Raw genomic sequence first — 25166 nt, 5'->3', positions numbered from 1 at the left:
GACTTGGTGGGCTTGTGGCCTGTCGGGGCATTCAGTGGTGAGGGGACCATATTGGACTCTCTGCCCTCGGTCGGGCTATATCAGAGGGAAGCCGATGGTCAGATGATTAAAAAGAAAATCATAGCAGCACAGGGAAGTGGAGTCAGAGGTCAAAATTTAAAGGGCATCGTGCTAGAGTGTGAAAGCTCGAGACCTGCCAGAAATGACCCGAAGTGGCATTTTGGAGGTTGTGTGATAATTGTGTACTAATTGGTATGAGGGGTGTAAAGGCTCAGGGGGTGAGAATTAAGCAAGATGAGGGCCTGCGGCAAGAGTTCCCTCCATTTCGAGAACCACTTGCTTGAAAATCATTTAAGTAGTGTCTCTTTAAGAAGGTCATTAAGATGCTTGATGAGGCCAGCCACCTGGGGGCGGGAACCTAGATGGAAGTTTGGAAGAATGCTGGGTGAGAGAGCCCACTGTTGAATCTCCTGAGAGGTAAAGTGGGCGCCCTGGTCAGAGTCAGCAATGGTTGGCGATCTGAAGGGAACAGCAGTGAGGGTAGTAAGGAAAGAGATTACCTGTTTTGGGGAGGAATTGTGGGTGGAGTTCACCAAGAGAAGCCTCGTGTCAAGTATCCGTGACGGTGATGGGTTATCCGGAAGCCCCAGCAGAGCGGGAGTACGGTCGGTCTCCCCGGGGGAGTGGGTCCCCGTTGCTTGGCTTGGGTGCAGAGAACGCGCTCATCTATCACCACCTTGGCTGCCGCCGAGGAGGGGGGCGTCCCCTCGCACGAGCACGAGTTGTTAAGGCACGAATTCCCCGATGACCCGAGGTTGTGCGGGTCCCTTTCACAGCTGGGGAGAAGGGTCGGTACCCTGAGGCATCTACGGGGCCGAGAGTGGAGGGCTGAGTGAGGGGGTCTGACCGCAGTAGTCCTAAAAGTGGCCTCAGGTGTGGAGCGGTTAGCGTGAGCAGAAACGTGAGAATTGATGAGAGGGGGTGGGGATTCTCCTAGTTCCTTGCGTACCTTGGAGCCCCAGATGGCCTTGCCTCGTATGAGAAAAGTGTCCCTTAGCCATTGGCCAGAGCAAACTGCAAGGCTGTTAGCAACAGCCCAGGAGTCTGTGAAAGGCCCTTTTTTGTGGCCTCCTTAAGGGCTGAACAGCTACAGGTTCTGCCAGTTGGGCTGAGCCAGGAGTGTCCCCCTCGAGCAGAAAGGTGCCCGAGGCCGGGTGGATGACGCAGCCCTCCAGCGAGCTGCGTGGCATGCAGTGACGGCAGCGCCCTTGGAGAAGAGCGCTAACTCCCTGTCCATTTCAGACCGTTGGTCCCCAAGGGGCTCCCCAAGTAGCCACAGGAGGAGAAAGCGGGGTGGGGTGGGGGTGGGGGCTGTCCCTTCTCGAGGCTCTCCGGCAAGGGGCTGAGCATGGGGGAAAGCACATCCTCCTGTCATGTGGAAAGGCCTTTGACCTCAGGTTTAGCCCTCCCCTGAAGGTACCGTTTCCCTGTGACCAAGGAGGCATCAGTGGCCGTGCTGAGCTTTTCTCTTAAGAGGCATCTCTAACCCAGGGCACTTGCGGAACTTGTGTTCAGAGTGATAGCAGGTGCGGGCTGGCTGGGGCTCAGTTCCTAAAAGAGCCCAAGAGGCTGCCGAAAGCTGGTGCCCAGGGGGAGGATACGGGCCTGCCGCTGGGGTAGGTGCTTAGTCCACAACCCCATAGGAAGCCAGGTAGACTCCTGTTTGGTCCCGAGACTCCAGGAGGCCACTTGACATGGAATGTGGAGCCAGTGGGGACTAAAGGTAAGACTTGCTGGACTGCGTGCTGGCCGCCTTGCAAAGCACACCTGTTGGGCGTTGCCCCAGCGGAAGGTGGGTGACTTGTGTGTGATTGCATATACGATAGGGCGAGATGAGGGGTGTGTTGCCTCCAGAACATGAAACGGCCTAATAGGTGTTGTGCTTGTCTGAGTGTAGTGGGTGGTTTAATGGTGAGTCATTGATGTTTGCCTGTTGGGGAAATTTCTCAGCCCTCAGAGGACTAGATGATGCCCAGAAACAAGATAGATGAGGCCGGGCCTTGGCTCTTGAGGTCCAGGTGGTGTGCGAAGGGATGCAAATCTGCCCGTACTGCTTTCTCAGAGGAACCCTGAGCATAATGTCCTCAGTATAATGCCCAAAACGGCCCCTTTCCAACTGTAAGGTGCTTAAGTCCTGGTGGCAGAGGTTATGTGTGGTTGCAGGGCCGTTTCAGTATCCCACTGGGAAGCACGTAAATGTATAATCTGCCCCCTTCAAAAGTGAAAGCAAACGGAGCCTGGGATTCCTCCAAGATGGGAACAGGGCCTCCCTGGTGGCGCAGTGGTTGAGAGTCCGCCTGCCGATGCAGGGGATACGGGTTCGTGCCCCGGTCTGGGAGGATCCCATATGCCGCGGAGCGGCTGGGCCCGTGAGCCATGGCCTCTGGGCCTGCGCGTCTGGAGCCTGTGCTCCGCAACGGGAGAGGCCACAACAGTGAGAGGCCCGCATACCGCAAAAAGAAAAAAAAAAAAAAAAAAAAAAGATGGGAACAGAACAGAACATGTTAGTAGGTCAGTGAACACAGAGGACGCTCCTTGGGCCGACTGTACATCCTCAGTCAGTTCTATATTATTAGGAATTGGAGCCTTACTGGGGAACCTGAGCCACTGAGGTTTTGATGGTCAACGGTGAGGTGCCTTTGGTTGCTGGCTGGCTTAAGTACTGGCCAGATGGGGCTACTGAACGGGGAGATGGTGGCTTCATGACTCCAGTCTCAAGCATATCTTTATTGACAGGGCGTAGGCCTTCAGTGGCCTGTTTAAGTCGCTGCTGGGGAATGTTTACCATCTTGACCAGGGGAGGAAGAGTCCCTGGCGTCCATTTGGAGAGTCCCACCAGGAAGGCCAAGAACTTGGGCTTATTCCATGTGGCATGGTGTTGTGTCAGTACCTCCATGCCTATAATAGGAAAGAACGAGCTGGGGGGCCACCACCAGAGGAAGCCACTTGAGGTGAAGGGTCCCAGTCGTGATATGCGAATAGGTTTGTGAAGCTTTGATTGTTTTACCAGCAATGCCCTGTAGGCAAAAGGGGATACAGAGGGATTGCCTAGAATGACAGTGACTTGGGTCCCCATGTCTAGTAGGGCCAAAAAGGACTGTGCATTTTTATTGTCCTAATGGGCCACCAGAGTGGTACAGGGGTAATTGTTCCCAGGTGGTGGGACAAGCCCCTGGGAGCGGCTGATTTCCTAGGGTAGGAGCTTAAGTGGCTGCCAGTCCTGGAGGTTAGGGAAGGGGGCAGAGGGGGTAGCGGGGACGGGCTTGGGGCTAGAGGATGGATGGCGGAAGAGGGCCGTAGCTGGGAGAATGTGAGTTTCGGGGCCTGGAGTTTAGAGAGTGGCTGTCCTGAGGTTAAGTAGCCAGGAACCCCAGGTTTTCCTAACTCCCAGTAGAGGTTTTGCCTGTGTATTCCCATAAGGGACACAATTAAACCAGAGGTTTATTAGGAAGGGAGTGGGGAACCCTTTCCATTGAGGGAAATTTGTTCGAGGGAGACCTTTCTGGAGCAGTGGTGATGGAGGGCCTTGAGTGTGACGTATTGGGGCATCTGGGCAGCAATCTCCTCTGTGTCTGGCAGCCATGTCAGTGCCCTCCAGTTGCCTGATGGATGGTTTCAGGAATCCCCTCGAAATGTAGTAGGGCTGCCCTGTAATTAGGGGGGCGCCTTGTAGAAAGAATTCTCTGGACTTAGGGTCAGATGGGGCCTATTCAGGGTTGGAAATTCAGGGAGTCATTTGGGTCACTGTGGTGATGGAAATGACAAAGCCATTGGATCATGCCAGTTTTGCACAGCAGGAGGCACGGAGGACCCTCGTGTACATTAATGGTCAATGAAGGCCTTTTTAATTAGTGGTCTGACTGTCTCATTAGACCGTATGGCCTTGATCACGGCTGCTCTGGGGAGCTCATTGAATTATTATGGCAGCAGTGACATTTTGGCATGGATACCGCAGGCAACACACGACAGAGGCAATACGCAAAAGCACGTAGCAGCATGGCAGACCTGCAGCAAGCGGTGTTCCGTTCCCAGGTGGTGTTCCCCACCTGTGTTGGTCAGCGCGTAAGCCAGTCGCAGCTAACGGGTATTCCTCTTGATTAACTGCACAGGCAATCATGCAATCCTGCCAACAAGGCCAATTGTTTTGTGCTGGTCTCAACCTACCAATAGTGATCTATTGGCTAGAAAAGCCTAGGGGCACTCACCTGGGCCTGAGGTGGGCCCTCACAGGCATTTCCCCTTTCAGAGCCAGTGTTGTGATTGGACCCGCCCTTGTGGTTCTTATGATGGCAACAACCATCAGGGAACTTGGGACAAACAAAAAAGAAAACCAAGGGTTATTACTCACAAATCCTGAAGGCTACACGGTACACCTGGGGCCACCCAGCGAGGTTGCGGCAGAAAGGTAGTGGGCCTGGGGTTCTGTCTTTAGTGGAGTCGAGGATGGGGTGCCTAGGGTTTCACAGGCTCACTCTTTGTTGGCGAATTTAAAACATAAGGGTGGGAATTAAAACTCAGGAAGGGAAAAACAAGTGGTCAAATGGTGAGTTATCTAAGTCGAAACAAAGGAAGCTTCTGGGGCGGGGCCGCCTGGCTCTTCCTCTAGTCCTGTAGCAGGCAGTGTGTTTATTCGCCGTCTTTGAAGTGGGTGCCTAGGCAATCCGAAGCTTAAGGGTTCCCTTTCGTCCACACCCTCTCCAGCATTTGTCATTTCCGTGCTTTTTGACGACAGCCATTCTGACAGGCGTGAGGTGAGAGCTCATTGTGGTTTTGATTTGCATTTTCCTGATGATTAGTGATGTTGAGTATCTTTTCATGTGCCTGTTGGCCATCTGCATTTCCTCTTTGGAAAAATGTCTATTCCGTTCTTCTGCCCATTTTTTAATCAGGTTGTTTGGTTTTTTGATGTTGAGTCGTATGAGCTGTTTATATATTTTTGGATATTAATCCCTTATCTGTCATATTATTTGCAAATATTTCCTCCCATTCTGTGGGTTGTCTTTTCATTTTGACAGTGGTTTCTTTCCTGTGCAGAAGCTTTTAAGTTTAAGTCCCATTTGTTTATTTTTGCTTTCATTTCCTTTACTTTAAGAGATGGATCCAAAAAGTTATTGCTGTGATTTATATCAGAGAGCATTCTGCGTATGTTTTCCTCTAGCAGTTTTATAGTATTTGGTCTTACATTTAGGTCTTTAATCCATTTTGAGTTTGTTTTTGTATATGGTGTTAAAGAATGTTGTAATTTCATTCTTTTACATGTAGCTGTCCAGTTTTCCCAGCACCACTTAACAAAGAGACTGTCTTTTCTCCATTGTATATTTTTGCCTCCTTTGTCAAAGATAAGGTGACCATATGTGCGTGGGCTTATATCTGGGCTCTCTGTCCTGTTCCATTGACCTGTGTGTCTGTTTTTGTGCCAGTACCATACTGTTTTGATGACTATAGTTTTATAGTATAGTCTGACATCAGCGAGCGTGATTCCTCCAGCTCTGTTCTTCTTTCTCAAGATCGTTTTGGTTATTCAGGGTCTTTTGTGTTTCCATATAAATTTTAAAATTATTTCTTCCAGTTCTTTGAAAAATGCCATTGGTATTTTGATAGGAATTGCATTGAATCTGTTGATTGTCTTAGATAGTATGGTGATTTTAACAGTATTGATTCCTCCAATCCAAGAACACCATATATCTTTCCATCTGTTTGTGTCATCTTCGGTTTCTTTCATCAGCATCTTATACTTTTTGGAGTACAGGTCTTTTGCCTCTGTAGGTGGGTTTATTCCTAGGTATTTTATTCTTTTTGATGTGAAGGTAAATGGAATTATTTCCTTAATTTCTCCTTATAATACTTTGTTGTTGGTGATAGAAATGCAACAGATTTCTGTATATTAATTTTGTATCCTGCGACTGTACCGAATTCATTAAAGAGCCCTAGTAGTTCGCCGGTAGCATCCTTAGGTGATACAATGTTTTATGTGAACATTTTCATCATCACAGAAACTTCTGTTAGAAAGTGATGCTTTAGAGTTGATTTAGTGATAGTCTAGGCATATGAACAATACATTTTAATGCCTGTTTATAGCTATCAATAACAATGTAAGATTTTTCTGATGTATTGCTGTTTGGATCAGTACTCAATTCCGACGTGTGGGGGGGGTGCCCTCACATCACCAAACAACTCAATCCTGACACTATTTACCCAGAGATAGCATCAGATTCCGCAGGTTAAGTGCTCAGTCCCAGCAGACTGCCCCCCCCACGCATTTGCGTGCATACACACACATACACACACACACACACACACACTTCAGACACCACTTGCAAATCCAGGTTGTTATCTATACTTCTGACTGGCTATAAAGCTGAGGTTCCGGGCCTCCCTGGTGGCGCAGTGGTTGAGAGTCCGCCTGCCGATGCAGGGGATACGGGTTCGTGCCCCGGTCTGGGAGGATCCCATGTGCCGCGGAGCGGCTGGGCCCGTGAGCCGTGGCCGCTGGGCCTGCGCGTCCGGAGCCTGTGCTCCGCAGCGGGAGAGGCCACAACAGTGAGAGGCCCGCATACCACAAAAAGAAAAAAAAAAAAAAAAAAAAAAGCTGAGGTTCCCACAGCCCCCTCCTTGGGTTTGATTAATTTGCTAGAGTGGCTCACAGAACTCAGAGAAACCTTTTACTCACTAAATCACTGATTTATTATGGTTTATTATAAAAAGATATAACTCAGAAACAGCCAGGGTGAAGAGAGGGGTATAGCAAGGTAAGGGAAAGAGCACGAAGCTTCCATGCTCTCTCTGAGTGCCACTCTCCTCAAATCTCCACGTGTTCACTAACTGGAAGCTCTGGGCTGTCCTTTTGGGTTTTTGTGGAGGCTTCATTATATAGGCATGAATGATTAAATCATTGGCTATTGGTAATTGATTCAACCTCCTGTCCCTCTCCCCTCCCCAGAAATCAGGGGGTGGGACTGAAAGTTCCACCCCTCTATTTGTGGTTGGTTCCCCTGGCAACCAGCCTCCATCCATCCTTAGGTGCTTTCCAAAAGTCATTTTGCTAACATAAACCCAGTTGTGGTAGAAAGGGACTTGTTATGAATGATAACACACCTATTTCACTTTTATGGCTCTGAAGGGATTTTAGGAACTGAGGGCAAAAGACCAAATATTATAACAAAAGATATTCCATTGCTATTTTCTCAGGAAATTCCAAGGATTTTGAGAGCTGTGAGGCAGGAACTGTGGATGAAGACCAAATATATATGAGAAATAGAATTTGGTCATCCGAATGACCAAATATATATTTCTTATAAGTCACAATATTACAGTTGCAGAGTATAAAATACACAAATTTCCATTACTTGGGAACGTAATTTAATTTTACAGGTAAAGTTTTATACAAGCTCTTAATTGGACATCAGATTTTATTATAAATAATACGAGAGTCTTGACAAAATATATTCACTCTTATAAATACATTGATTCTTTCCTCCAAAGGAAGTTTAAGAAACTAGTTGTGATCCATCAAAAAAAAAAAAAAAAGGTATTATATCCATTTTTAGGTCCTGTGTCTACCTACCAAGGACAACATCTCAAGTAACCAGAACCTTCAAGATACTAGTAAATCTCAAACTTGGAAGTTTGCCAACAGTCCAAAGCTTTCAGCTATAAGTAACATAGTGTCAAACATTAATTTGGATGATTTTACACAATTGTAGGCATAAAACCATAGCGATAAATATAGTGGTGGTGTACTTATGAATTAGTAATATAGATCTGAAAAACAAAAGCATACTTAAAAGTAGAATAAATATCTATTCTGGAAACCTGAAAGTAAAACAGTTGAAAAGCTTTCTTTGCCCATGAAGAAAGGTAGATGTCCAGTTTCCAAAGTGCCTCATGATATATCTTTATCTTGGTGAATTAACTACAGTATTACCTATGCCCCTTGGTTTTACAACATATAAATATTTAAACTCACTATAGAAATGTTTAAAATCACAGAGACTAAATTTGCTAGGTCAACTCACAAGACTCTGATGGCAATGAAGGGGAACAGAATTTTTCCACTCCAAAATATGCCACATCCCACATCGGCGTGAGATTTGTTAACACAAGTTCGTGTGCCCGATGCACAATGAGGCCAAACAAACTGAAACGCTGGAGTTTGGAGCAGAGAAAGGTTTATTTCAGGGCCATGCAAGATGGATGGCTCATGCCCTGAAAAGCCTCAAGCTCCCCTAAGCGTTTCAGCAAAACATTTTTAAAGGCCAGGGGAAGGTGGTGTGGGGGGGGGGGGGTCGCAGGGTATGTGATCAGCTTGTGCACTATTCTCTGATTGGCTGATGGTGAGGTAACAGGGTGGTGTCACAGGGGTTAACATGACCAGTCCTTAGGCTCCAGGAGGCCTGGGGCTATGTGCTCATGGTTGTCAAGTAGTTAACATCTTCCATTTGGTGGTGGGGTTTTCACATCTGCAAGACAACTCAGGAAATGTGCATCAAATACTATTATCTAGGTACTTCAGAGAGGAGCTAAAGCAGAGGATATGGCGGAAGGCCTGTCCCGGGAAGGCCCCATAGGGTCCTGCTCAGTTACAGATTATTTTGAGCTAAAGACAATGAAAACCCAGCAGATTCAGGAAAAATCCTTTACCTCCCCATCCTCAACTGCCAAAATCTGCATTGGAAAGGGGGCCTATACCAGGAAGAGAATTATTAGAAATACCTTTTTACTTAAAAAACTTATCTGCATAACAGGGGCAACCTTTGTTTTCCAGACACCTCCTCTGCCTTCCTGTGAATGGCCTTCTTTTCTTTGTATCCCCAGACCCCACTCCTTTCCTTATTAGCTCAGGATGTTATATAAGCTTCAATCACCTGGCTACCTTTTGGGTCTCTTTTTTTTTTTTTTAATGGGAATCCCATGTGTATGAAATTACATTTTTTTCCTGTTAATAACATTTTAATTGTTTGACCTTCCACAGAACCTGGAAAGGTAAAAAGAAAAATTTTCCTCCCCAGCAACATATTATGAGGAAAAGAAAACTGTCCAGTGAAACAGAGATTTGCACTGAATGATAAGATTAGCACATCCCCTTTCTTTAGGTGGAAGGCAAATTGTCTGAAGGTTGCTTGATCAATACAAGATCAGGTTCAAGAGGAGATAGTGGCTTGATACAGGCATTTGATGACATCAGTCTCTGATAGATTAATATGCACATCTTTAGCCAGGCCAGTTGGGATTCTGTATCCACTTGCTGGAGGGGGCGGGGGAGAGGGGCATCACCTTGTGCTTTGATAGACACTGTGACCATCTGATTCTTGTCAGAATTCTTGTCAGAATTCTCTGCCTTTTGAATGGAATAGTCTTTCTCTGTGCAAGCAACTTCGTTATTTTGGTTTTCACCACAAACACATTTTCTTTCTTTCGTAGGACTTTTTCTATCTCTAATTTGTTTTATGTTGCCTTTATGCTACCTCTCAGAACAAATGTGTGGTTGCTTATAAAACTCCTCCACTTCTGCTCTGCATACGCATATATCCAAATAACTTCTCCAGTGGAAAGTATAATAAAAGTGTCAATGCTGCCCAAAAGAGGGATGTATTTATAAAATCAGTATCAAATTATAAAATAGGCACTTCTGAAAAATTTCCTTGAGATCTGGTATTTCAACTAAGATCAACAGTCTGTGTTTCTTAATAAGTCAAATATAAAACTACTTTACTGATGTTTATTCCATCAACACCATAATTAATTAACATTTGTGAATATTTTATATGTGCATGTATTTTTTGAAACACACACTTCCTTTCACCAAGGAGTTTATGTTTGAAGATAAACATGTCATGATAATGAGAGATGTTTACTGGACAGAGCACTGGATTGGAAGCAAGGGCTTTTGTTTCATTAGATGTAAAATGAGGAAGCTGGGCTTTATTATTCTTGTCACAGCTTCTAACATTATGGTGTTATAACCTTAATAAGAAAATGAGACAATCACAAGACACAGGGTTAGAAAATCAAAGTCAAATCAATAAAATGAGTGTTATTGTACCATCACATAATTCTGTTCCATCTTGAGGATTTTAGTCTTTGTAGTATCTTCTAAGTAAATCCTAATGAGTAAATAATCAGACTCCCTTGTGAGCTAAGGTGTTCTGTTCAGTGTGTTAATCTTCTTTCAGAACTCTAGGAAATCATTTATTCAGGAAAATAATGTTCTAGGAGGGTAAATGGTATTCTAGTGGCCTTAATTTGTACAATCAAATTTCTTTAAGTGTGGAGAAATGTCATTGAGGCTTATGAAAACAGTCAGCAAGAACATTTAAGGAGGAAAGCAATTTTTTTTCTTAAAATAATGTATAGAAAAACTGTTGATAAAACAATAAAAAAATAGCTGGATAATTTATTTTAGAAAATCTAAGCCTTTTAATAAGAACTTTTGCAAATAAGAACACTGACATGTGAAGGGAAACAGAATACACCACCCCCAAAATGTGCCACTTTGGCATGGGGATTATTTTGAGCTGAAAGCAGTCAAGACACTGCAGGTTCAGGAAGAGGTTTTTAGCTCTCCTTTAACATCCTAAAAGCATTTAAATAGGTGGCCTGCACCAGAAAGAGAACTATTACCAGAGATTTTTTTTTTTTTTTTTTTTAGAAATACTTACTTGCATGGCATGGCAAACATTTGTATACCAAACATTTACTCCTCTCATCTTCTTGTGAATTCTCTTCCTCTCCTTTGAAGTTCTAAAACCCTATGCCCCTTCTCCATAGCTCAGGATGGTATGTAGGCTTCAATTACCAGACTGCCTGGGGGTCTTATATCTTTGTGGGGCTCCCATAGGTACATAATTAAATTTATTTTTCTCCTGTTAACCTTTCTTATGTCAATTTCGTTATTAGACCAGCCAGTGAACCTAGAAGGGAAGAAGGGAAAATATTTCCTCCCAACACATGTTATAAAATCCACAAAAGCATTTTGGGGCAAGGGGAGTTAGTCTGGAAAATAACTCCTTTCAGTTTGACAGTTCTCCTAGCTCAGCTCTAGAAACAACTGCAAAATTCTTCTCTCTCTGACTGGCTCTACCAAATCCTTACACTGGTGGAAATTTTGACTAACCTATGAAGGCCTAATATTTACACATGATTTGAATGGGCAAATGACTATTCAATCTGCTGTCTTTCCCTTCTTTGTCATTCATTTTTCAGATGAAGAACACTCCAAAACCTGGTAGTAGTTCTTATCCATTCTCTTTGTTGTTACAAAAGCCTTTCTTGGTCACAGTGTTTCCTCATCAAAGGGCTGTGACATGGACTTAAAAAGTCTTAAAAGGCACATGGAGGCATCTAGAAGCAACTGGTACCTAAATAACTTAATCACTTCTGTGGAATTAGGACTCAAGAGCATCCCTGAAAAGTGTACTTTAAAACCCTCCTCTTCAACTTTTCCTTACAAAGGACTGCTTATTGTGGAATGTGGGTTGTCATGGTGACTGAATGAGGTAGGATTTAAAGATTTTCAAGGCACTGTTAATAGCTAAGAGCACTGACTTCTGACTTCAGAGCCAGGTTCCCTGAGTTTGAATCCAGGCTTAGCCATTTACTAGTTGTGTGACACTGATCAAATCACTTAATTTCCCTGTGCCCCAGTTTTCTCATCTGTAAAATGAGGATAACGGTATTACCTCAAAGGGTTACTGTAAGAATTAAATGAGTTACTATTTGTAAAACATTTAGAATAGTGTTTGGCATATAGTTAGTGCTGTATAAATACATATTAAATATTGATAAAAAACTAAAAATTGGAAAAAATATACAAAATAAATTGGAAAAAATATACCAAACTAAAAATTGGAAAAAATATACAAAGTTATATTCCTTCTCTGAATATAACTTGAAATGGGTCAGAGCTTGATTTCATGGTCCTGGAGAGCATTGAGAGCAATAAAGCATCCTAAAATTCAGTTTGCCTAATGTCTGTTGTTTTTTTATTGGATATCATAGAACATTAAATGATGATGGCAAGGTGGGGATTGAGGAAATGATTTGGTCTTATTAAAAATTTATATCTTAGATTAGATAATAATATTTTTACAGAGAACATAAATTTCACTCCTACATTTACAAGTTATCACAAAGCATAAATTAATGGAGTCCAAATTAATGAAGTTTAGCTGAAATATTTTAAGCTAGCAAGATCTGACACATTAAATTGAAATTATACATAAAATTAAAGCACGCAGAACTCCTTTGGGAAATGATTCATTCATTTTTTTGTGTTGCCAAGGTTCTATTTAGCACATCAAAGAAGACTTTGCCAATTATTAGACTTTGGGAGAATTACTCAGATTATCTAAAGTCTTTTCTTCATCAGTAAAATGGAGTTGACAACTCCAGAGCTTGTCCCTCAATCCCCACCACATCCTACATCTCTCAGAGGGCAATTAGGAGCATAAAACAGTTTTGTATACAGTAGAACTATATGCATTAAATTGAGTGTGTATCTTAGTTTGGATCTTCCTAACAGCAGAGCATGCAGCAATTTGAGGGAATAGGATATTTATTTGGCAGGTTATCCATGGAAGGATAAAGGAGAGAGCAGGGAATGTAATGTCAGACTGAAAACCAATAAGGAGCCGGTTTTCCCCATGAACAAATATGCTGTCTCCCTGTGTACCTTATGAGGAATTATATAGAATTCCCTATGGAATTGGCTTCCTGCATAGGAGAGGAGGCTCGAGCATTTCACTACAGACTCCCATCCTACACTGGTTGATGCGTTTCCTTGAGAGCACTAAAACCCTGATTGGACTTATCATCAGTCAGGAGGAAACCTTGAGGCAGAAAAGCAGAGAGACAATGGTGCCCTTAAATTGGCATCCTGGGAGTTTGTAAAGTGTAGTCCACTATAGCTTTAGATGAGGTGAGAGGTGAGCAGAGGAGATGTGGTCCAGACAGTAACAGTATCTGCCACAGTGTGTATTACTATGCCCTTGTGAGTAGAATTAAATTTGAGGTATGGCATAGGGGGTAATAATTCACTCTGGTCCATCAGTGCCTTTTTGTTTGCTGGGTTGTATTGCAACAAAGTGCTTACCCACTCTGTTCTTCAGAGCAAGGCCAGGCTTCTCTCATCAGTTCTATGATCCTTTAATTCTTCTAACTTCTCAAGACAGATTCTTCCACCCTAACATGCAGGACACCGAATTTAACAAGTCCACGTCCACTAGCATTTGCCTTGCCCTGGCCACCATTATTAAAACTGGGATTTGGCATTATGTATTTACCTAGCTTTCCTCTGTTTTCATGATATTTATCATATTCTGTTGTAGAAAGATATTTGAATTTCTACTTTTTCTTTCCCAACCTCGATCCATATTAGACTGTGAACTATTAGAAAGCAGTATCAATTAATTTTAAATGCAAACAACTAAATTTTCTACAATCTTCAGAATATTTTAAAAATCTATGTGGTGGTTAATTTTAGCTGTCAACTTAACTGAGCCACAAGGTGCCCAGATAGTAGATTAAACATTATTTCCGTGTGTGTCTGTGAGGGAGTTTCTGGATGGGATTAACATTTAAATCAGTAGGCTGAGCAAAGCAGATTGCCCTCCCCAATGTGGGTGGGACCCATCCAATCAGTTTGAGGCCTGAATAGAATAAAAGGCTAAGTAAGGAAGAATTCTCTCCCTCTGCCTGACTGTTTCTGAGCTGTAATATCAATCTTCTCTTGCCTTGGGACTCAGTCTTGAGCTCAGCTTGGAATTTGCACTATCAGCTCTCCTGGGTCTGGACTTCTCTGCTTCTATAATCAAGTTAGCCAATTGCTTTAAAAAAAAAAATTATAGGGCTTCCCTGGTGGCGCAGTGGTTGAGAGTCCGCCTGCCGATGCAGGGGACACGGGTTCGTGCCCCGGTCTGGGAGGATCCCACATGCCGCGGAGCGGTTGGGCCCGTGAGCCATGGCCGTTGGGCCTGCGCGTCCGGAGCCTGTGCTCCGCAACGGGAGAGGCCACAACAGTGAGAGGCCCGCATACAGCAAAAAAAAAAAAAAAAAAAAAAAAAAAAAAAAAAAAAAAAAAATTATACACCCACACACATTCTATAGGTACTGTTCCTCTGGAGAACCCTGACACATGCAGTCTACTTTAATTTCCAATAAGATTGAATAAGTTCCTCACTGACCTATACTCTTCTATGGTCCTAGTTTTATTTTGTGAAAAATACCTATGGGACTCTAAGTAATTCTGCTTTATACCAAAAGAAAATATATCTATATCTCCTAAATACTCTTTGATTTTATGTTCTTTTTTACCCTCAAAATAGCCCATTCAAAATAAATGGAGTGTTAGAGCTGCTCTTACATATTGGCTAAAATTCCCAGCCAACAACTTCATTTCTTTAAATAAACAAATACCTCTGGGACCTTTAGCAGGAAGATGGAGAATATTTTTCTTCTTTTAATATTTTTATAGCACAATATTCTGTTAAAAAGGCATGATAAATATTCAAACAAATATTCTGAAGTTATAAAACTCATGATGTAAGTGTAGAAAGAATTAAAATTTGGAAAATTACTAAATAAAATACAGTCATTAGTTGAAATTATTAGTGGATATCTACATAAAAGCAGGGTTGCTATTTCGTGTTTCATAAAAAACAAGAGGTGTCTGGCTGGTGACTAAATAAATTGAAGGTGAGTTATAGATGACCAGTGTCCTCTTTGTCTAATTTCAATATTCATGTTGTATATTTCAAAGTATTACAGGGAAGTGAAACACTTTGGGATCAAAATTGTAAATACTTACCTGGAAATCAATATTAATTTAAAAAAAATAACAAATGTCATATTTTAAAAGTATCTTCAAGACATATGGTAATGATTAAGATCACAATGTTAGCTGCATCCAGTCAATAATTTTTCCTTTGACAGATTACCAAATATTTCATCATTAAAATATATTTAAAGGTAGAGCATCTATCTTTTTGTATGCTATATTACCCTCCAACAGTTATGCAAAGTTTATAAACACTATGAAGTTTAGATTTATTACTCTTATCTTACCATAAACTCTGATAATTTTAAGCATATAAACATGAGTGAAAAGATGGATTACAAAACCATTCAAATACTATTATCCTGGATGGTGTGGCAAGTGGAGTAATATTCCCCCAAAGATGCCTATGACTTAATCTCCCAAACCTGTGAATATGTTCCTTTATGTGGCATATTTTTCAGATATGATTAAGTAGAGGATTTTGAGATGGGAAGATTATCCTGAATTATCTGACTGGACCCAATGTGATCACAAGTTTCCTTATAAGAGAGAAGCAGAAGAATCAGAGTTAGGGAAGGAGATGTGATGATGGAAGTAGAGATTGAAATGATGCTGCCCAGGCCAAGGAATGCAGGCAGCCTCTTGAAACTGGGGGAGGCAAGGGATGGATTCTCCAGAAGGGATGCAGCCCTGCTGACACCTTAATCTTAGTGCTATGAGACCTGTTCTGATTTCTGACCTCCTGAATTGTAAGATAATAAATTTCTGTCATTTTAAGTAACAAAATTTGTGATAATTTGTTACAGCAGCAATAGCAAACTACTATAGATAGAGGAATTAAACCTTCCATATTACCATAGCAGTTTTTTATATTTCTAAAGATATCTTGCTTAGGTTGATTCAGACCCTGTACAGATATGAAATATATAATTGTTAGAATTCTAGTTAGCAATCACATGGTTATAAAAAACACTCAAACTACTTAAAATAAATAGGGAATTTATTTTATTCTCTAGTAGGAGGAGAATCTTACAGGGCCCAATATTTGGAAGTGTAGCTGAATTTTACAGAAACTAAAAAACCATCAAGCATATAGTCTTACACTTACTCTTTCACTCTCTGGCTCTTTTTCTTGCTCACACTCCCTTATCATCTTCCCTCTCTCTCATCCACAGTGTGCCATACCTTTGTTTTTATTCTGCAAGCCTACCCCAGCCTCCTTTCTGAACACGGACTTGCCCTGAAAATACTTAGGATTTGCTACCCCATTACTTTGGTTTGTATAGAGCTTTAAACTTCTATACTGCCGAATCTAGTCTTGATTCATTATGGCAGGTCTGATATCTGCAGACACAGCCTAAAATGTTCTTATTCCAAATTCCCCAGAGAAGTATTCCAGTTATCAAGTGTCCACTTTTAATCCAATCAGCTGTAGTCACAGAGATAGAATCATTTACCCCAAATATGGCTAAGACAGAATCTTTTATAAGAAGGGATGACAGTTGAGCCAATGGTATAAGTTTGACCTACAGATATTTTATAAGCGTATTTACATGGTGAGTATATTTTTATAGGTACAATGTGTATTGTGTTACTCAGCTACAGCTAATTCATTGAACCTTAATTACGTGAATTGATGCTAAGCTATTGTGAATAGCACCAAGCACTGGCCTGCCAAGAACAGGACAGTAGTACATACCATAAATCTTTCAGTATAGAAGCTAGGCATCAAAACAATGGTGCAACTTTAATTGCTTATCATGTTACAAGTTATTCTAGTTAGATGATCCTCTCACAATGTCTTCTTCACTGGTAACTTACATAAATCTATTTTCCAGGACAAAGTTAAAAGAATTATTTGGTAGCCTACAGTAAGCAAACCTTTGCTTCTGCCTGTAAAGTAGGGACATCCCCTGCAGATACAGAGTAATAATAAAATGACTCACTAATTCCATGATGGAAAGAATCTTTGATAATAGTAACACCCAGAACGTATTACATCAGTGCCTATCATGGGTCACAACCAAGCAATGGAATCATTTATAAAATCTCTTTTAACATTCTCAACCATTCTTTAAGATAGCTATTTTTTAGTTCACATTTTTTTTTTTTTTTTTTGCGGTACACGGGCCTCTCACTGTTGTGGCCTCTCCCGTTGCGTAGCACAGGCTCTGGACACGCAGGCTCAGCGGCCGTGGCTCACGGGCCCAGCCGCTCCACGGCATGTGGGATCTTCCCGGACCGGGGCACAAACCCGTGTCCCCTGCATCGGCAGGCGGACTCTCAACCACTGCGCCACCAGGGAAACCTAGTTCACATTTTATAGAGGATAAAACAAAGGCTTGGGAATAAAACAACTTGCTCAAAGCAAAATGAGTAAGAGGTATAACCCAGTTCTGAACAAGATCTGCCTGATTCAAAGCTAATATTCTATCCCGTATATTAAACTACTCAATGTTTGTCACTGTACTGATGAGAACATAATAGATTCTCCTTGTTGGTTATAAAAAATAACATATGCAGCTTAAAATGTACAGATTGTCATTCAATGCTATTATAAACGTATTACAAAATGGACTAAAAGAAAAAGTAAAATCAAGATCAACTTTTTTACAAGATTTACTATGGTATATTTACACTACTCTCAAGTCACTTACTTAAATTATAGACTTAACTACACCATCTCTCTTTGCTTTCAGCCTTGTTCCATCCTTGTCCCAGCAGTGGCAATGAAATGGCTACGAGATGAAAAGCACAGTATGTATCTGGAAAATTGGCAGTTCTGTTTAGGAGCTTAACTATGCAGCGGATGTTATAACAAAGGTAAGTAAGGCTGTTCTCACACTTGTAATCAGGTGCACTCGGGGAGAAATTCAGGTTTTGTGGTGCTTGAAACTTGTATGATTTGCACAGCTTCTTTAAGAGAAGAGAATATAAAATTGAAACTAAAAAATTAGGTATTAAAAGGACTATGAAAATGGGAAAAGAAATCACAACGAATTATAAATTTTGAAAGGTGATAAATACTGCAAGCACCACAAAGTTCAGAAAAATAATATAACTTGATCAACTACTTGAGATACCTGTGAAATGCTTTTATATTTGTTATTTCTTATCTATGTACTTTTTGATTCCCATGGCAATGGTTTTGTGGTATCATTTTCTAAACATATTCCACTTGTGCTGGTTAATTTTGTATGTCAACTTGAATGGACTAAGAGTTGCCCAGATAGCTGTGTCTGTGAGGGTGTTTCTAGAAGAGATTAGCATTTGAATTGGTAGCCTGAGTGAAAGAGATTGCTTTCACCTTTCTATGTGGGCATCATCCAATCCACTGAGGGCCTGAATAGAACTAAAATTTGGAGGAAGGGTGACTTTGGTCTCTGCTTGAGCTGGAACGCCCATCTTTCCTGCCCTCAGAAATTGGTGCTCCTTGTTCTCTGGCATTCCTGGAACTGAGGCATACACCACTGGCTCCTCTGGTTCTCAGGTCTTCGGGTTTGGACTGGAACTACACTGCCAGCCTTCCTGAGTCTCCATTTTGCAGATGGCAGATTGTGGGACTTCTCAGCCTTCATAACTGCATGAGCCAATCCCTCATAATAAATTTCTTTCTGTATATCTATCTACCTATCTATCTCCCTATCTATCTATCTATCTATCTATATCCTATTTGTTCTGTTTCTCTAGAGGATCCTGTCTAATACACCAGTCACTCCACTAGCATGACTAACTTGTCAAATATGTTTTAGTCAGGTATATTTCATGAGTATTGAATACAATTGTGCTCATTTGTTTGGAGCCCCACTGCACTGTGGTGATGGCTTCCTAAGCTTCCATGTAAAGTTTTAAAGTTTCAAGATTGTTGAAGAATCTTCGAACCCTACTGATTCCAATAGGCTATGTTTAATTTCTCACGTATTAGGAAAGCATTTTTGAAGAGTGCTTTGAATTTGAAAGACTATCTAAAAAAAGGATGATGTATGAATAAAATAGTTTATAATAAACCCCTATATCTGAGATTCTTAAGTAAATGCTTTACATCAGAAAAGTTTATCAAATCACATTTTCATTTAACTGTAAATAACTGGTCACAACATGTTAAAATTCTTTTTTTTCAGTTAGTTTTCTTTTATAGGTTATTACAAGATATTGAATATAGTTCCTTGGGCTACACAGTAAATCGTTGATGCTTATCTATTTTATGTACAGTAGTTTGTATCTGTTAATCCCATACTCCTAATTTTTCCTCCCCCCTTCCTCCTTGATAACCGTAAGTTTGTTTTCTATGTCTGTGAGTCTGTTTCTGTTTTGTATAGAGATTCATTTGTATTATTTATTAGATTCCACACATAACTGCTTTCATATAATATTTGTCTTTCTCTGACTTCCTTCACTTAGTATAATATAATCTAAATCTAGCCATATTGCTGCAAATGATAATATTTCATATTTTTATGGCTGAATAATATTCCGTTGTGTGCATATTTTTTTTTTTCTTTTTCTCCGCAAACCAATCACCTGTTGATCAGTACTAGGGTTGTTTTCATGTCTTGGCTATTGTAAACAGTGCTGCTATGAACACTGGGGGTGCATGTATCTTTTCAAATTAGAGGTTTTGTTTTTTCTGGGTACATACCCAGGAGTGGGATTGCTGGATCATATGGTATCCCTATTTTTAGTTTTTTAAGGAACCTCCATACTGTTTTACATAGTGGCTGCACCAATTTACACTGCTACCAACAGTGTAGAAATGTAACATAGGGTTTCCTTTTCTCCACACCCTCTCCAGCATTTATTATTTGTAAAGTTTCTGATGATGGCCATTCTGACCAGTGTGAGGTGATACTTCATTGCAGTTTTGATTTGCATTTCTCTAACAATTAGCGATATTGAGCATCTTTTCATGAGCCTGTTGGCCATCTGTATGCCTTATTTAGAGAAATGTCTGTTTAGGTCTTCTGCCCAATTTTTGATTGGGTTGTTTGCTTTTTTGATATTGAGTTGTATGAGCTGATTATATATTTTGGAAATTAACACCTAGTTGGTTGTATCGTTTGCAGATATTTTCTCCCGGTACGTAGGCTGTCTTTCTGTTTTGTTGATGGTTTCCTTTGCTCTGCAAAAGCTTGTAAGTTTAATTAGGTCCTATTTGTTTATTTTTTGCTTTTATTTCCATTGCCTTGGGAGACTGACCTAAGAAAACATTGCTATGATTTATGTCAGAAAATGTTTGGCCTATTTTCTCTTCTAGGAGTTTTATGGCATATTGTTTTATATTTAAGCTTTTAAACCATTTTGAGTTTATTTTTGTATACGGTATGAGGGAGTGTTCTAACTTCATTTGTTTCTATGAGGCTGTCCAGCTTTCCTAACACCACTTGCTGAAGAGACTGCCTTTTCTCCATTGTATATTCTTGCCTCCATTGTCATAGATTGATTGACTGTAGGTGTATGGGTTTACTTCTGGGCTCTCTATTCTGTTCCATTGATCTGTATGTCTGCTTTTGTGCCAATGTCATGCTGGGTTTTTTTGTTTGTTTTTTTAATTTTATTTTAACATCTTTATTGGAGTATAATTGCTTTACAATGGTGTGTTAGTTTCTGCTTTATAACAAAGTGAATCAGCTATACATATACATATATCCCCATATCTCCTCCCTCTTGCATCTCCCTCCCACCCCCCCATCCCACCCCTCTAGGTGGTCACAAAGCACGGAGCTGATCTCCCTGTGCTGTGCGGCTGCTTCCCAATAGCTATCTATTTTACATTTGGTAGTGTATACACATCCATGCCACTCTCTCACTTCGTCCCAGCTTATACTTCCCCCTCCCCGTGTCCTCAAGTCCATTCTCTACGTCTGTGTCTTTATTCCTGTCCTGCCCATAGGTTCTTCAGAACCTTTTTTTTTTTAGATTCCATATATATGTGTTAGCATACAGTATTTGTTTTTCTCTTTCTGACTTACTTCACTCTATACGTCATGCTGTTTTGATTACTGTAGCTTTGTAGCATCGTCTGAAGTCTGAGAGGGTTATGTCTCCACCTTTGTTCTTTTTCCTCGAGATTGCTTTAGCAATTCTGTGTCTTTTGTGGTTCCATATAAATTTTAGGGGTTTTTTTTTTTTTTTTTTTTTTTTGCGGTACGCGGGCCTCTCACTGTTGTGGCCTCTCCCGTTGCGGAGCACAGGCTCCGGACGCGCAGGCTCAGCGGCCATGGCTCATGGGCCCAGCCGCTCCGCGGAATGTAGGATCTTCCCGGACCGGGGAACGAACCCGTGTTCCCTGCATTGGCAGGCGGACTCTCAACCACTGCGCCACCAGGGAAGCCCTAAATTTTAGTATTATTTGTTTTAGTTCTGTGAAGAATGTCATGGGTGTTTTGATAGGCATTGTATTAAATTTGTAGATTGCTTTAGGTAGTATGGTCATTTTAACAATATTAATTCTTCTGATACAAGGACATGGGATATCTTTTCATTTCTTTGAATCACCTTCAGTTTCCTTTATCAATGTTTTATAGTTTTCAGTGTATAGGTCTTTATCTCCTTGGTTAAATTTATTCCTAGGTATTTTAATTTTTTTGACATGATTTTAAGCGGGATTTTTTTTATTTTCTCTTTTTGATATTTCATTGTTAGTTTAAGAAATGAAACAGATTTTTGTATATTAATCTTGTATACTGCTACATTGCTGAATTCATTTATTAGTTCTAATAGCTTTTCTGTGGAATTTTTTGGGTCTTCTTATAGAGTATCATGCCATCTGCAAATAGTGACAATTTTACCTTTTATCTTCCATTTTGGATACCTTTTATTTCTTTTTCTTGTCTGATTGATGTTGCTAAACTTCCAATACTATGTTGAATAGAAGTGATGAGAGTGGGCATCCCTATCTTTTTCCAGAGTTTAGCAGGAAGGCTTATAGCTTTTCACCATTGAGTATTATGTTGGCTGTGGATTTATCATAAATGGCTTTATTATGTTGAGATGTGTTCCCTCTATACTCACTTTGATGAGAGTTTTTATCATGAATGGATGTTGACTTTTATCAAATGCTTTTTCTGCATCTATTGAGACGATCATGTGGTTTTTGTCTTTTCTTTTATTAATGCGGTGTATCACATTGATTAATTTGCGTATGTTGAACCATGCTTGCAACCCTGGGATGAGTCCAACTTGATCATGGTGTATGATTCTTTTTACATATTGTTGGATTTTGTTTGCTGATATTTTGTGGAGGATTTTCACATCTACATTCATCAAAGATATTGGCTTGTAATTTTCTGTTTTAGTAGTGTCTTTGTCTGGTTTTGGTACCAGGGTGATGTTGGCTTCGTAGAATGACTTTGGGCATGTTCCCTACTCTTCAGTCTTTTGGAAGAGTTTGAGAAGGATAGGTATAAGTTCTTTGTGTGTTTGGTAGAATTGCCCAGTGAAGCTATCCAGTCTTGGACTTTTGTTTGCAGGGAGGTTTTTTTTGGTTTTTTGGGTTTTTTTCAATTACAGATTCTGTTTCACTTCTAGTGACCTGTCTGTTCAAATTATCTATTTCATCTTAACTCAATTTTGACAGGCTGTTTTTAGAAACTCGTTCATTTTCTGTAGGTTGTCCATTTTGATGGCGTATAACTGTTCATAGTATTCTCTTATGATTTTTTGTATTTCTGTGGTATCAGTTATTATTTCTCCTCTTTCATTTCTTATTTCGTTTATTTGGGCCCTCTCTCTTTTCTTCTTGGTGAGCCTGGCTAGAAGTTTGTAGATTTTGTTTATCTTTCAAAAAAACAGCACTTGGTTTTATTGATCTTTAGTATTGTTTTCTTGATCTCTATTTTATTTATATCCTCTCTGATATGTATTATTTCCTTCCTTCTGCTGATTTGGGTTTTATTTGTTCTTCTTTTTCTAATTCTTTTAGGTGGTAGGTTAGGTTGTTTAGTTTAGATTTTTCTCATTTTTTTGAGGAAGGCCTGTATCGCTATGAACTTCCCTCTTAGAACTGCTTTTGCTGCATCCCATAGATTTTGTAAGGTTGTGTTTTCATTGTTGTTTGTCTCAAGATATTTTCTCATTTCCTCTTTGATTTCATTGTTGACCCATTGATTTTTTAGTAGCATGTTGTTAGTCTCCATGTGTTCATTTTTTTTCCCATTTTTATTTGTGGTTGATTTCTAGTTTCATACCATTGTGGTCAGAAAAGATGCTTGAAATAAGTCACAAATTTTTTTTTGGATTGGCTGTGCAGGACACACACACATACACATATACACACACGTATGCATGCACACATACACAAACAGTTTTATCTACTCAATATAATTGCAAAACATATACTGGCAGTTCAACATTCAGATATAAAGACTTTAAGCAGAATGTCCAGGACTGAGTCATCAGCCACTAGAACCTTCTTCCTAAAGCAACCTGAATTTATATTCAACAGAGCATCTACAGCCTGCCTTGCACTCCCAAGAAGAACTATGTCCCTAACACATGATCAAGAATTACAGATTAATAGTGTGCCAGTTAAATGTGGGTTTCACAGTAAACACTAGAATTGCAGGACTGTCTTTCACTTCAGCTGGACAGAGTAGATGCAGTTGTCAAATTATGCTTTTCTCCAAGTTTACAAATCTTCCTTGATCGTGTTCTTGTATTTTATTGCCCTCCCATTACTGCACTACTGAATACATCTTTTAATATTTAGAAACAATTTTATTTTTGAACTGTATTTTTTCTTTCACTTAATATTGACTGGATACCTGCTGCTGTATGCCAGGTGTTGGTCTAGAGGCCAATGCTGGACTAGCAGATAAAGGACAGATCATCTTATATAAAAACAGAAACTGCAGGATACATCGTCACTCACTGATTCATTAACATGAATGAATTTATCTCTAGCTGGTCATCTGAGTTGAAGTTGGGTTACAGTTGGTATACATCTTGATTTGATGGACAAGGGCAGGAGGAAGAGTTCTAGTGCTCACAAGCTCTGGAGGATAGCACCATCATGAAGGTGGCTAGAGCTATTATAAGACATCAGAGCCACCTGAGAAAGCAGAGATGGTAAAAGCAAAAAGGAGGGTCCAGAGGACCATGGCAGGATCCAAGCATACCTATTCTACTCTCTCTGAAGTTCTTCAAAGCCCTGCTTTTGCAAACCATTCTTGTCCTCTAAAAAAGCATGAAATAGTTTGTACCAACTGATACTTCAAAGAGTAGTGGCGCCTGATTGGTTTTTATGCTCCTACATCTATGTGACAGACCACACTGGTAATAGGGACAATACAGCAAAATACAAATTGGATTTCAGCCAAATCTTGACATTATGCTTCCTGGCTTTCTTATTGAGACAAGCTAGGAGAGGGTGGAAGACAAACGGAGTCTAAAATCTACCATATACTTATATCATGTTAGAGAGTTTTCATAAAAGGGATGTATAGCCATCTGGCCATACCTTTTAGGTGTTTGTTTGCCAAACTAAGAAAAGAATAGTGAGGAGAAGAAGGTAGAAAAAGCAGAAGTTTACATTAGATAATACCTTATCATTTTCTGTGGTCTGTGGTCACTAGCTTTCTTTCAACATTAAAGAGAGACAATATGGCACATAGATGCAGAGCAAAGACTGTGGAGACAAACTGCCATGGTTCAAATCTTATTTCTGCCACTGATGAGTTACGTGAATGTCAACAACTCACTTAAGCTCTTTTGTGCCTCAGTTTCATCCTCTTTAAAACAGTGGAAATAATCTTACCTATATCAAATATTTGTGGGGATTAGTAAGGTAGATAAGATACAGATATAGTGTCAGTAATTACTGTTAATAAAGGAGCCATGTGTTGTTCAAATAGTTAGTTATTAGAACACACGAAAAAGTGAAACTGATCATCATAAGCAGATTTCTCATGAGCTTCAAATGATACACAGAGTTTTTTTCAGCGGTACAAGTAAGTGGTAGATTTACATTTGTACCATGCATCTTCTAAGCCAGTTTCCAAATAGATTTTCTCTAGGGCTTACTTTATTTAAAAATTAAAGAGTAAATTTCAGTTAACCCAGTGTTAGCATGCAAAGGATGCCCCCTACATGATTTTTTTTTCCATGTTGAAAAAGACTGTGTTACCAAATGTGAGGGCCAGAGATGGGGTGGAGATGGGAGTTAGCATGTTAAATAAGAGTGATAAACATTAATTGAGCCCTAGTAGTTGTGTGCATTTCACTTATTCTCATTTACTGCCCATACCCATCCTGAAAGGTTAAATATTATCTGTATTTGACAAATAAGAAACCTGACATTTAGTGAGGTTAATTAGTAACCCAAGGTCACACAACC

The 25166-nt window shown here is 40.4% G+C and overlaps 1 protein-coding gene across 1 annotated transcript in view; it reads left to right on the top strand.

Annotated features, from left to right (window-relative positions):
- LOC308609441 (melanoma-associated antigen B16-like) overlaps nucleotides 1-25166 on the top strand; it is a gene marked incomplete at its 3' end in the record, with an annotated part of 609526 nt that overhangs the window by 551762 nt on the left and 32598 nt on the right. The window contains exon 12 of the mRNA XM_081223109.1: nucleotides 17533-17656. The remainder of the gene's footprint in view (nucleotides 1-17532; nucleotides 17657-25166) is intronic.

This window comes from Mesoplodon bidens (genome assembly GCF_964165515.1).
Source record: "Mesoplodon bidens genome assembly, chromosome: X".
In the NCBI taxonomy this organism is placed as follows: domain Eukaryota; kingdom Metazoa; phylum Chordata; class Mammalia; order Artiodactyla; family Ziphiidae; genus Mesoplodon; species Mesoplodon bidens.
This window is presented reverse-complemented; position numbering and strand designations above follow the sequence as displayed.